General features: G+C 47.1%; 1 protein-coding gene across 1 annotated transcript in view; it reads left to right on the plus strand.

Annotated features, from left to right (window-relative positions):
* The window catches only part of ANXA6 (annexin A6), an 88,908-nt gene that overhangs the window by 17,652 nt on the left and 57,767 nt on the right, over positions 1 to 13,489 (plus strand). The gene's annotated exons all lie outside the window — the stretch shown is intronic.

A 13,489-nucleotide genomic window follows, 5' to 3' on the forward strand; every position in this document is an offset into this window, starting at 1 on the left:
CTCTTTTAAACATCAGTGATTGTGAGCCAAAACTAAGTGCAGATCCAAAAAGCACAGAAGAGGTCCAACTCCAAATCTGTCCATTATACCATATCTCTGTGGAGGCTTCACTCTTGGTTTTGGCTCAAAATCACTGATGGAAATAGCTGAGCAAACACTGACTGTATGAAAGAGGCCTAAATCAGCCGCACAATTGTGCCAGTAATTACACATTTCAAATTTTACCTGCAAACCCATGACGGTCATTGGTCGTATGTTTTTATGGGTAAAAATGCGACAAAAACGTGCATCTAATTTGCTTATTATTCGACAACCGGTAGGCATGGTTTCAGACACAGGCAGCTACTGCGGCATGGAAAAATTGTTAATAGGAATAACGGTTATAATTGGGATACTCATGTAGGGCTGTATGCTACTATACAGGCTCTGTCAGGTGTCAGATGTATTCTTCTTAACCACCTCCGGACCGCCTAACGCAGGATCGCGTTCCGGAGGTGGCAGCGCTGCGCACAGTCACGCATATACGCGTCATCTCGCGAGACTTCCTGTGAACGCGCGCACACAGGCGCGCGCGCTCACAGGAACGGAAGGTAAGAGAGTTGATCTCCAGCCTGCCAGCGGCGATCGTTCGCTGGCAGGCTGGAGATGTGTTTTTTTTAACCCCTAACAGGTATATTAGACGCTGTTTTGATAACAGCGTCTAATATACCTGCTACCTGGTCCTCTGGTGGTCCCCTTTGTTTGGATCGACCACCAGAGGACACAGGTAGCTCAGTAAAGTAGCACCAAGCACCACTACACTACACTACCCCCCCCCCCCCCGTCACTTATTAACCCCTTATTAGCCCCTGATCACCCCTAATCACCCCTGATCACCCCATATAGACTCCCTGATCACCCCCCTGTCATTGATTACCCCCCTGTCATTGATCAACCCCCTGTAAAGCTCCATTCAGACGTCCGCATGATTTTTACGGATCCACTGATAGATGGATCGGATCCGCAAAACGCATCCGGACGTCTGAATGAAGCCTTACAGGGGCGTGATCAATGACTGTGGTGATCACCCCATATAGACTCCCTGATCACCCCCCCTGTCATTGATTACCCCCCTGTCATTGATTACCCCCCTGTAAAGCTCCATTCAGATGTCCGCATGATTTTTACGGATGCACTGATACATGGATCGGATCCGCAAAACGCATCCGGTCGTCTGAATGAAGCCTTACAGGGGCATGATCAATGACTGTGGTGATCACCCCCCTGTCATTGATTACCCCCCTGTAAAGCTCCATTCAGATGTCCGCATGATTTTTACGGATGCACTGATAGATGGATCGGATCCGCAAAACGCATCCGGACGTCTGAATGAAGCCTTACAGGGGCATGATCAATGACTGTGGTGATCACCCCATATAGACTCCCTGATCACCCCCCTGTCATTGATTACCCCCCTGTCATTGATTACCCCCCTGTAAAGCTCCATTCAGATGTCCGCATGATTTTTACGGATGCACTGATAGATGGATCGGATCCGCAAAACGCATCCGGACGTCTGAATGAAGCCTTACAGGGGCATGATCAATGACTGTGGTGATCACCCCATATAGACTCCCTGATCACCCCCCTGTAAAGCTCCATTCAGATGTCCGCATGATTTTTACGGATGCACTGATACATGGATCGGATCCGCAAAACGCATCCGGTCGTCTGAATGAAGCCTTACAGGGGCATGATCAATGACTGTGGTGATCACCCCCCTGTCATTGATTACCCCCCATGTAAAGCTCCATTCAGATGTCCGCATGATTTTTACGGATGCACTGATAGATGGATCGGATCCGCAAAACGCATCCGGACGTCTGAATGAAGCCTTACAGGGGCATGATCAATGACTGTGGTGATCACCCCATATAGACTCCCTGATCACCCCCCTGTCATTGATTACCCCCCTGTCATTGATTACCCCCCTGTAAAGCTCCATTCAGATGTCCGCATGATTTTTACGGATGCACTGATAGATGGATCGGATCCGCAAAACGCATCCGGACGTCTGAATGAAGCCTTACAGGGGCATGATCAATGACTGTGGTGATCACCCCATATAGACTCCCTGATTACCCCCCTGTCATTGATTACCCCCCTGTAAAGCTCCATTCAGATGTCCGCATGATTTTTACGGATGCACTGATAGATGGATCGGATCCGCAAAACGCATCCGGACTTCTGAATGAAGCCTTACACGGGCGTGATCAATGACTGTGGTTATCACCCCATATAGACTCCCTGATCACCCCCCTGTCATTGATCACCCCCCTGTCATTGATCACCCCCCTGTCATTGATCACCCCCCTGTCATTGATCACCCCTCTGTAAGGCTCCATTCAGATATTTTTTTGGCCCAAGTTAGCGGAATTTTTTTTTTTTTTTCTTACAAAGTCTCATATTCCACTAACTTGTGTCAAAAAATAAAATCTCACATGAACTCACCATACCCCTCACGGAATCCAAATGCGTAAAATTTTTTAGACATTTATATTCCAGACTTCTTCTCACGCTTTAGGGCCCCTAGAATGCCAGGGCAGTATAAATACCCCACATGTGACCCCATTTCGGAAAGAAGACACCCCCAGGTATTCCGTGAGGGGCATATTGAGTCCATGAAAGATTGAAATTTTTGTCCCAAGTTAGCGGAACGGGAGACTTTGTGAGAAAAAAATTAAAAATATAAATTTCCGCTAACTTGTGCCAAAAAAAAAAAATTTCTATGAACTCGCCATGCCCCTCATTGAATACCTTGGGGTGTCTTCTTTCCAAAATGGGGTCACATGTGGGGTATTTATACTGCCCTGGCATTCTAGGGGCCCCAAAGCGTGAGAAGAAGTCTGGTATCCAAATGTCTAAAAATGCCCTCCTAAAAGGAATTTGGGCACCTTTGCGCATCTAGGCTGCAAAAAAGTGTCACACATCTGGTATCGCCGTACTCAGGAGAAGTTGGGGAATGTGTTTTGGGGTGTCATTTTACATATACCCATGCTGGGTGAGAGAAATATCTTGGTCAAATGCCAACTTTGTATAAAAAAATGGGAAAAGTTGTCTTTTGCCAAGATATTTCTCTCACCCAGCAAGGGTATATGTAAAATGACACCCCAAAACACATTCCCCAACTTCTCCTGAATACGGCGATACCACATGTGTGACACTTTTTTGCAGCCTAGGTGGGCAAAGGGGCCCATATTCCAAAGAGCACCTTTAGGATTTCACAGGTCATTTACCTACTTAACACACATTAGGGCCCCTGGAAAATGCCAGGGCAGTATAACTACCCCACAAGTGACCCCATTTTGGAAAGAAGACACCCCAAGGTATTCCGTGAGGGGCATGGCGAGTTCCTAGAATTTTTTATTTTTTGTCACAAGTTAGTGGAAAATGCTTATTTTTTTTTTTTTTTTTTTTTCATACAAAGTCTCATATTCCACTAACTTGTGACAAAAAATAAAAACTTCCATGAACTCACTATGCCCATCAGCGAATACCTTGGGGTCTCTTCTTTCCAAAATGGGGTCACTTGTGGGGTAGTTATACTGCCCTGGCATTCTAGGGGCCCAAATGTGTGGTAAGGAGTTTGAAATCAAATTCTGTAAAAAATGACCTGTGAAATCCGAAAGGTGCTCTTTTGAATATGGGCCCCTTTGCCCACCTCGGCTGCAAAAAAGTGTCACACATCTGGTATCTCCGTAATCGGGAGAAGTTGGGGAATGTGTTTTGGGGTGTCATTTTACATATACCCATGCTGGGTGAGAGAAATATCTTGGCAAAAGACAACTTTTCCCATTTTTTTATACAAAGTTGGCATTTGACCAAGATATTTATCTCACCCAGCATGGGTATATGTAAAAAGACACCCCAAAACACATTCCTCAACTTCTCCTGAATACAGAGATACCAGATGTGTGACACTTTTTTGCAGCCTAGGTGGGCAAAGGGGCCCACATTCCAAAGAGCACCTTTCGGATTTCACAGGTCATTTACCTACTTACCACACATTTGGGCCCCTAGAATGCCAGGGCAGTATAACTACCCCACAAGTGACCCCATTTTGGAAAGAAGAGACCCCAAGGTATTCGCTGATGGGCATAGTGAGTTCATGGAAGTTTTTATTTTTTGTCACAAGTTTGTGGAATATGAGACTTTGTATGAAAAAAAATAAATAAAAATCATCATTTTCCACTAACTTGTGACAAAAAATAAAAAATTCTAGGAACTCGCCATGCCCCTCACGGAATACCTTGGGGTGTCTTCTTTCCAAAATGGGGTCACTTGTGGGGTAGTTATACTGCCCTGGTATTCTAGGGGCCCAAATGTGTGGTAAGGAGTTTGAAATCAAATTCAGGAAAAAATGAGGAGTGAAATCCGAAAGGTGCTCTTTGGAATATGGGCCCCTTTGCCCACCTAGGCTGCAAAAAAGTGTCACACATCTGGTATCCCCGTACTCAGGAGAAGTTGAGGAATGTGTTTTGGGGTGTCTTTTTACATATACCCATGCTGGGTGAGATAAATATCTTGGTCAAATGACAACTTTGTATAAAAAAATGGGAAAAGTTGTCTTTTGCCAAGATATTTCTCTCACCCAGCATGGGTATATATAAAATGACACCCCAAAACACATTCCCCACCTTCTCCTGAGTACGGAGATACCAGATGTGTGACACTTTTTTGCAGCCTAGGTGGGCAAAGGGGCCCATATTCCAAAGAGCACCTTTCGGATTTCACAGGTCATTTTTTACAGAATTTGATTTCAAACTCCTTACCACACATTTGGGCCCCTAGAATGCCAGGGCAGTATAACTACCCCACAAGTGACCCCATTTTGGAAAGAAGAGACCCCAAGGTATTCGCTGATGGGCATAGTGAGTTCATAGAACTTTTTATTTTTTGTCACAAGTTAGTGTAATATGAGACTTTGTAAGAAAAAAAAAAAAAAATCATCATTTTCCGCTAACTTGTGACAAAAAATAAAAAGTTCTATGAACTCACTATGCCTATCAGCGAATACCTTAGGGTGTGTACTTTCAGAAATGGGGTCATTTGTGGGGTGTTTGTACTGTCTGGGCATTGTAGAACCTCAGGAAACATGACAGGTGCTCAGAAAGTCAGAGCTGCTTCAAAAAGCGGAAATTCACATTTTTGTACCATAGTTTGTAAACGCTATAACTTTTACCCAAACCATTTTTTTTTTACCCAAACATTTTTTTTTATCAAAGACATGTAGAACTATAAATTTAGAGCAAAATTTCTATATGGATGTCGTTTTTTTTTGCAAAATTTTACAACTGAAAGTGAAAAATGTCTTTTTTTTGCAAAAAAATCGTTAAATTTCGATTAATAACAAAAAAAGTAAAAATGTCAGCAGCAATGAAATACCACCAAATGAAAGCTCTATTAGTGAGAAGAAAAGGAGGTAAAATTCATTTGGGTGGTAAGTTGCATGACCGAGCAATAAACGGTGAAAGTAGTGTAGGTCAGAAGTGTAAAAAGTGGCCTGGTCTTTCAGGGTGTTTAAGCACTGGGGGCTGAGGTGGTTAAAGGGGTTGTCCGGGTTTTAATATTGATGACCTATCCTCAGGCTGACAACACCCGGCACCCCCCGCCGATCAGCTGTATAAGGAGACGGCGCATGCAATGTGCACATGCCATCTCCCTTCTCTCTTCCTGTTCGCCGCTGCTGTCTACGGAAAAGCGGCAGTGAGCAGAAAGAGAGACATTGCATGCGCCATCTCCTCATACAGCTGATCAGCGGGGGTGCCGGGTGTTGGACCCCCGCCGATCTGATATCGATGACCTGTCCTGAGGATAGTATCCTCTTTCTACTCCCTCCAGTATCACTTCTACCTCCCATATCATCTCTGCCCTCCCTCTAGTATCATCTCTTCCACCAGTGTCATCTCTTCCCTCCATCCAGCATCATCTGACTACCCCTCTCAGTAGCATCCCCAATAGACTGTAGCTACCTGGCTCCACCATTTTTTCCTACTTGACTTGACCTCATCATGGCCAGAATTGGTTTTAATGGAATGTTCAGACCCTGGCCCACTTAGATGGATACCACGTTCTCTCTAATGCAGGGACGGCCTTAGGGATGGGCGACCTGTGCTGCTGCATATAGTACATCATCCTTTCCCAGTACATTGGGCACTGTGACTGCTAATAGATATAATGCCTGTCACTTCCACATAGAAGGTACTAGTCTTACCTAACCCTTGGCATCATTTTCTCTTTCACAATCTCATCATATATTGTTCTTCTTGCAGTGGGAGCTGTCAGCAGCTTTTACCCACTACTCTCAGAGCTCCCATGCTTTGTAAAATGTGAGATGAAACCTGTATCCACTCACATCACAAAGCACAGGAGGTGTGAAAACAGTGGGTTGTGCAACAGTGTGTTTGGGGTTGATAAATGCCAATGACGTTTGATGATGCTTCATTGTGTGTGCTCTTCTGTAAGTTCCTCCATGCACTTGTATGGAGCCCATCCATGTTCTGGGGTGAAGCAAGTTACGGTATCTCTGCAAAATAGTGGCAAGTTGCAACTGCACATCGGGTACATGTGGGCATGGGATAAGCAGAAGAGAACCTCTGTGTTCCACAAATGTTGGACCATCAGGATTTCACACCAGAATATTTTTAGAACCATAAAAGTCAAAATGTTTTTTGAATATTTGCAGCGATAGGGAATGCTGGTGATTTCCCGGTCCTCAATATATTTAAGAACATTGCCAAGATATGTAAAGAATGTTACGTCTCCCTAAGATGGGATATTTATAGAGACAGTACAGCTCTTGATGACTCAGATGAGTAGAAGTGAAACATTACTGGCATAGAAAAGTTAGCAGAGAAGGACAGATTCCATGACCTATATCCCACATTATGGGGGTCATTTATTAAGACCGGCGTTTTAGAGGCCGGTCTTAATAAGCCCCTGCACTTGCAATGGATCCACCTAACTTATGTAGAGGCCAACCCCTAAATTGACCTCCCCCATGCCCGGGCACCTCATATTGATTATACTGACTTGCTCCCCGGCACCCGCGTCGCTCCTGATCCTCGCACGGCCGCAGCTGCGTCTCCCTGTTGCGCAGATCAAACCATCCAGCAACAGGGGGGAAAGGGTTCAGTCAATAGCCGTGACTGGGACAAGCCTCCCTAGCATCGCGGGTGACGCTAGGGAGGCTCGTCCACGTCGCGGCATGCTATTGGCTGCCCCCCTTCCTCTCCACCAGATGTTTTGATCCGTGTGACGGGGAGATGCAGCGGCGGCCGTGCAGGGATCAGGAGCAACACTGGTGCCGGGGAGCAGGTACAGTAAGTAAAATCTATATTACGTGCCCGGGCATTGGGGGAATCATTATAGGGTTTGGATAACCCCAATCAGTGGGGGCTCAACCTCTACGAGGAATAACAGAGGAATGGCATAATGCAAAGTTCTAATACAAAATGCTCCAGCATTTAATTAATAAGCACACATCAGAGGCAGTAACAGGTCCTCTTTGCACTGAGGTTTTTGGGGTTGTAAAAATGCCAGAATAACTTCCTGTGTTAGTCTGGCCACCTGTGTTTTTGCCACTTTTTTTGTGATGTTTTTTTCGGGCATCTTTTGCAAAATGTGTGTTTGCCCACTTACATTTTCTCCTTGTGCAAAACATTGGCCGGCCTGCTAGGGGATGTCTGGAGGCATTGAAGGGTGGAGATGATGGGAGTGGTAGCAGTGGAGATGAGGGTGGTTGTAGTCCTGAAGGTGGCATAAACTAGGTGTGGGTCAAAGACACAGAACAGGTGCAAATCTTTCCATTATACCTGATCCTGGTTTTAGTTTACAATAACTGATGGAAATAGCTGACCAAATAACTGAGGTGTGAACTCTGCTTGCTCACTTGCTCTCCCAGGCTGGGCGTACAGTTTTTTTGGAGAAGTGCAACCCTTCTACCCCTCGAGCACACCCTGGACTTTGTGATCTCCTGCCTGATGGTGACTGGGTTGCCCTTAAAATTGAGTGAATGGGTAGTGTGTAGTGTACGGGAACTGTAATACCCGTCACTACCAAAGGTCACTTGGTGTGCTGTCGTCCCTCCTTAATTATGGGGAAGTTGGTATATGTCAGTTTTATAAAATGTCATGTAATGTAATGCATGTATTTCCCTGTTGCTATGAAACTTGCCAGTACAGGCCGGCTAGGGGTGTCATTCCAGCTCTTAGGCATTAGAGGGAGCTAGGGAGCCCTAGTTTATATAAGGGCCAGACAAGGAAGGGAAGGTCAGTGTAACCTGATCTAGTGTGGAGTGCAGAAGTCAGTCTAGACCACAGCTCAGAAGTTTCTAGAGCCTGAGGAAGTTTCCAGAAGCTGAGAGAGACAGAGGCAAAGATCAGGAAAGCCAGAGGTACTCAGAAAGACAGAGGAGGTACTTATAGAAGCCATAGCCAAGGATATAAGGCCAGAACTAGGTTAATGGGCCTTGGTGAAGAATTGCTGTATTCCAGGATCAGACAGAATTAGAGTGCAAGCTCCTGTGCTGCAAGTCCTGTGTTCAACACTCTGTAATTACTCTGCTGTACTGAATTGCCTGCATCGACCGAATTGCAAAATCGACTGTATGCTGAGGAACTGCATTTCCTTTATTGTCTCTGCTTGGAAAAACTACTAAAGTTGGAGTTCTGTTTTAATACTACGTTTCCTCAATTTATTCCTGCATCCGCAACGGCGTGCCACCGTTTACTTGGCACTGGCGTCACAAACTATTTCTACCTATACCTGCCCTTGCAGAGAGTCAGCTGTACCAGGTTAGTGTATATTGCACTACATCACCCAGAAACACCTACTGCACACAACTTGAGTACGCTGCACCTCTCTTTTGGCGTCACGAACAGGATACGCACGCTTTCTAGTGCAAGAAGCGTGAACTTTGTGCCTTATACCGTTGCCCTGTGACCAAAGTGACATTTTCCTGTTTTATTCAAGTGGACTTTGTGGATTAAAAATCATACCCAAAGTGTGTCAAAAACTTCTAAAAAGCGCTGTACAGTATTGCGCTGCACAGAGGAAGAAAATCGCCGCATTGGAGTGTGGTTTTGTGGACTTTAAACATTCCTGCTTGCCGTCAGTGAATAGACAGCGTTTGTACCTAAAGATGGCCGCTGGGCTTGCTGAATTTACTGCTGCGTCACCTTCATCCCGAAAAGGCGGGAAAAATTGGCGCCTTTCTGAGGAAAAAGCGGGAAGAAGGTCAAGGGCAGGCGCCACGGCTTATCTGGACATTTGCATGTCTGCCAGCATGGACACCGCCCTCCATATACTGGAATACCTGGGGGGCGGCCTCCCAGTGCAATGGGAGGAGCTGGCTGCTGTAATTGACGCGACCCTATCGCTCTCCTCAGAAGGATCGAGCATGTTGGATTGTGAGCAGAGTGTTGCTGCAGCGTCCGCACCTGTAATTGAAAAAATGACCGACACCGGTGTAGAGCCAGAAGAGGCTCCACCGGCCTACGCTCCGGGACCGGAGCAACCCGCCTGCCGCACCAGGGAGAAAGAACCCGAGCCCTACTATGGCTCATGGAGGGACTTTTTTCAGCCATCGTTCAAATGGTCTTCCCTGATGGCGGAGATCCGAGAGGCCGCTATCAAGCGGAACATAAAGACTAAGATCGTCTATGAGGAACTAACCAAGACCATCCATGAGAAGCATACGCACACCCAACCCCGCCTGGAAAGGAGAAAGGGAGTGGTGCTATCGTTTGACAAACCCCGTGGCTACGGGTTTATTCAGGACTATCTAACTGGCAGAGACCTCTATGTCAATCGAAGGTCTGTCAAAAGAGACTACCTCCCTTCGTACCAGCACAGCCTCCGTGAGGGAGAGGAAGTGAAGTACACCCCTGCCGAGGGCCTGCGAGGCCCTTATGCGACTGCTGTGACCCGTCCCAAGCGAAACCCTGAGGACTGGGAGGCAGAAGAAAGAGAAGACTACTCTGGCTGCGAGCGAGAACCGGAACGCTCTCCAGAGCCGGCCCATCACGCCTTTCAGGAGCGGAGCTCCTTCATCGGGCCGAACGTCTTCTGGCAGCCAACCGTGTTGGAGAAATGGGTGAGCCCCTATCCTTCCCCCGAGCTGCCTCGTCGGGAGAAGACAATATCTGAGCTGGAACAGTTAAAAGGACTTAGTGCTACCTTTGAGAACATCCGGATGGGACGGAGACCAGATGCAAGTCCAGAACCTGAAGAGGCCGAGTCTGCGTCATCGGTGACTGTACCTGCGCCGGCGGCGCCAGCAGAGAACAGCGACTCCGACACAGAGAGTATCGGTGAGCAGATCGTCCGGCTGGAGGAGAAGTTGCGGGAGTTGCGTAAGACCTACACCGCCAGGATCCAGACACCGCCGAGGAAGGATGAGGTAAGGGTGCCTGTCACCACCCGCCGACCGCCTTCTGTTGTCACTGCTCCGTCAGTGCCCCAGACCGGACCCGCGATTGCCGTGAATTGCTGCACCCAGAGCACCGGACCGCTTGCTGCGGCGGCGCCAAGCATGTCACACCCTGCAGTGATTATGCCAGGGCCGGCACGGTCCATCAGAGGGTTCACCCCTAGGCCTATGGGGCCAATACCTATTAGGGGCCCCTTTACCCTGCAGCTGCCCCCTGATACTGTTATGTGGGCACATCCTCCTGTAGAGGACTACTACAGACGATACCTGCCAGCAGAGCCAAGCAGCTACAATATGCCACTGTGATCAGCCTGCTAGGCCTTTGATTTATTTCTTCCGAAGGTGATGTTAACCCTTCCAGGACAGGAGTCCTATGTTGCTGGTCCTTTGTTGCAGCTGCCAGTTTGTCCACGGCTCAGTGGTAGGTGTTGACCACTGAAATCACAAAGTCAGCAAGGCCGCGTTTGTTTCCAGGACCTCCTGCCTGCTTTTGTTACCCACGCCAAGTTGTGCCTGTTCCTTTGTTGCACCTTTTACCCTTCACCCCCTTTTCAGGTTGATCAGGGGTGTTACAGCACTTGTCTTTGCTGTCCATTTTATTGTGCAACCAGTTACCAAGGAACCGTGCCCGGAGACAGACTCAAAAGTACCTGAGCCTCTGAGATTCTTATTCTTTTAAAAGTATTGTGCCCAGAGATGGACTCCACCGCATGAGAGCCTCTGTGATTTAATGAGAAATAACCTGGGTACGGACTCATGTTTGTTATTTGAGCCTCCAAGAACTTTTATACCGTTTTCTACTGTTTTATCATGGACTTATTCATTGTCATGGACTATCCTGGTTATAATGTTACGCTGTGCCAGGTCAGCGCCCCCGTTCCATTCACTATCCTGAGAGAAGAGAACGACGCCCCTTGTCACTACCCTGCACCTTTGCCAATTGGACCTGATGCAAATGTAAATGCAGATGAATTACATGTATGTATGCCTGCATGTCTCTATTTTCTATTTCAGGTAGAGATTCCAGTTGGGAGACCCATGATGGAGTACGAGGTCGTACTCAGCTTAAAGCAGTGGGGTATGTAGTGTACGGGAACTGTAATACCCGTCACTACCAAAGGTCACTTGGTGTGCTGTCGTCCCTCCTTAATTATGGGGAAGTTGGTATATGTCAGTTTTATAAAATGTCATGTAATGTAATGCATGTATTTCCCTGTTGCTATGAAACTTGCCAGTACAGGCCGGCTAGGGGTGTCATTCCAGCTCTTAGGCATTAGAGGGAGCTAGGGAGCCCTAGTTTATATAAGGGCCAGACAAGGAAGGGAAGGTCAGTGTAACCTGATCTAGTGTGGAGTGCAGAAGTCAGTCTAGACCACAGCTCAGAAGTTTCTAGAGCCTGAGGAAGTTTCCAGAAGCTGAGAGAGACAGAGGCAAAGATCAGGAAAGCCAGAGGTACTCAGAAAGACAGAGGAGGTACTTATAGAAGCCATAGCCAAGGATATAAGGCCAGAACTAGGTTAATGGGCCTTGGTGAAGAATTGCTGTATTCCAGGATCAGACAGAATTAGAGTGCAAGCTCCTGTGCTGCAAGTCCTGTGTTCAACACTCTGTAATTACTCTGCTGTACTGAATTGCCTGCATCGACCGAATTGCAAAATCGACTGTATGCTGAGGAACTGCATTTCCTTTATTGTCTCTGCTTGGAAAAACTACTAAAGTTGGAGTTCTGTTTTAATACTACGTTTCCTCAATTTATTCCTGCATCCGCAAACGGCGTGCCACCGTTTACTTGGCACTGGCGTCACGAACTATTTCTACCTATACCTGCCCTTGCAGAGAGTCAGCTGTACCAGGTTAGTGTATATTGCACTACATCACCCAGAAACACCTACTGCACACAACTTGAGTACGCTGCAAGTGGGGTGCAAGTTAGGACAGCAAGAGGCCGGGTGGGATGTGGAACACAATGACCAGACCGTCTTGAATATAGTAAAATAAAGTATTTCACAGAGTAGGGTTTTTCCTAAAGGCTGTGTATAGGAATGGCTATGGTGGTGGTCCTCTCTGAGTCTCTTTCCACACATACATACAATCTTCCCAAATGACCAAAGGCTTACAATCACTTAATAATTATCTGCAATACCCAATTGTGCTGTGGGGTGCAGTCCTAGATCGGCTGGCCATTCCATCTCAGTAGTGTGGGGGACTCCAGATGCAATTAACCCTAACCGTGTACAGTAATGTGTGCATTACCTTAGTGTCCAAACACTGTCCCTTTAATGGTCTTCAACCTTCTGCAAAAATTCAATGTTTTTTCCCCTCAGAGGTTGGTTCTTTGCAAAGTTTCTTTTCTGGAAGCTTTCACTCACAGGTATGGTGTCTACTGGGAGAATAATCATTTTCCCCTTCAGCAGTGTGCACATCTCTATCCTGGCAGTCTTGCCAGAAACTACTCTAGCCAGGGGAAAATAAGACCAGCCCACCACAGGGCAACTATTACTAAGGACTGCCTGTTAACTATTTCATACATAGCCTTTTGGAATTCAGAGTGCATAGATCATAGTTAGTATCAAAGTAAACAGTTTAATGGGTTCAGTAACCAAATGCCAGTAACCATAGCATTAAAGGGGTATTGCGTTTAGACCAGTGATGCCCAACCTACGGCCCGCGGGCCAAATGCGGCCCGCGAAGCCGTGTCATGCGGCCCGCGCAGTAACAGGACTTTATCAGCGCAGGGCACACTGCGAACGGCACAGGCAGCAAAGCGATGCTGCCTGTGCCTGCAATCTCCCCGCCCAGCGCCGCCTCCTAGCTAATTTATTCACTGCACTTGCCTCTGTGAAATTGAAGAGAAGAGCCGTAATCTCGCACAGGCGCACTGGCAGAGGCATCGAAGTGCGCATGCACCGTCTTCCTGGCCTCTGCCAGTGCGCCTGTGCGAGATTACGGCGCTTCTCTTCAATCATACAGAGGCAAGTGCTAAACTAGCTAGGAAGCGGCTCTGGGTGGGGATGAGAT

This window comes from Bufo bufo, chromosome 1 (assembly GCF_905171765.1).
Source record: "Bufo bufo chromosome 1, aBufBuf1.1, whole genome shotgun sequence".
Lineage (NCBI taxonomy): Eukaryota > Metazoa > Chordata > Amphibia > Anura > Bufonidae > Bufo > Bufo bufo.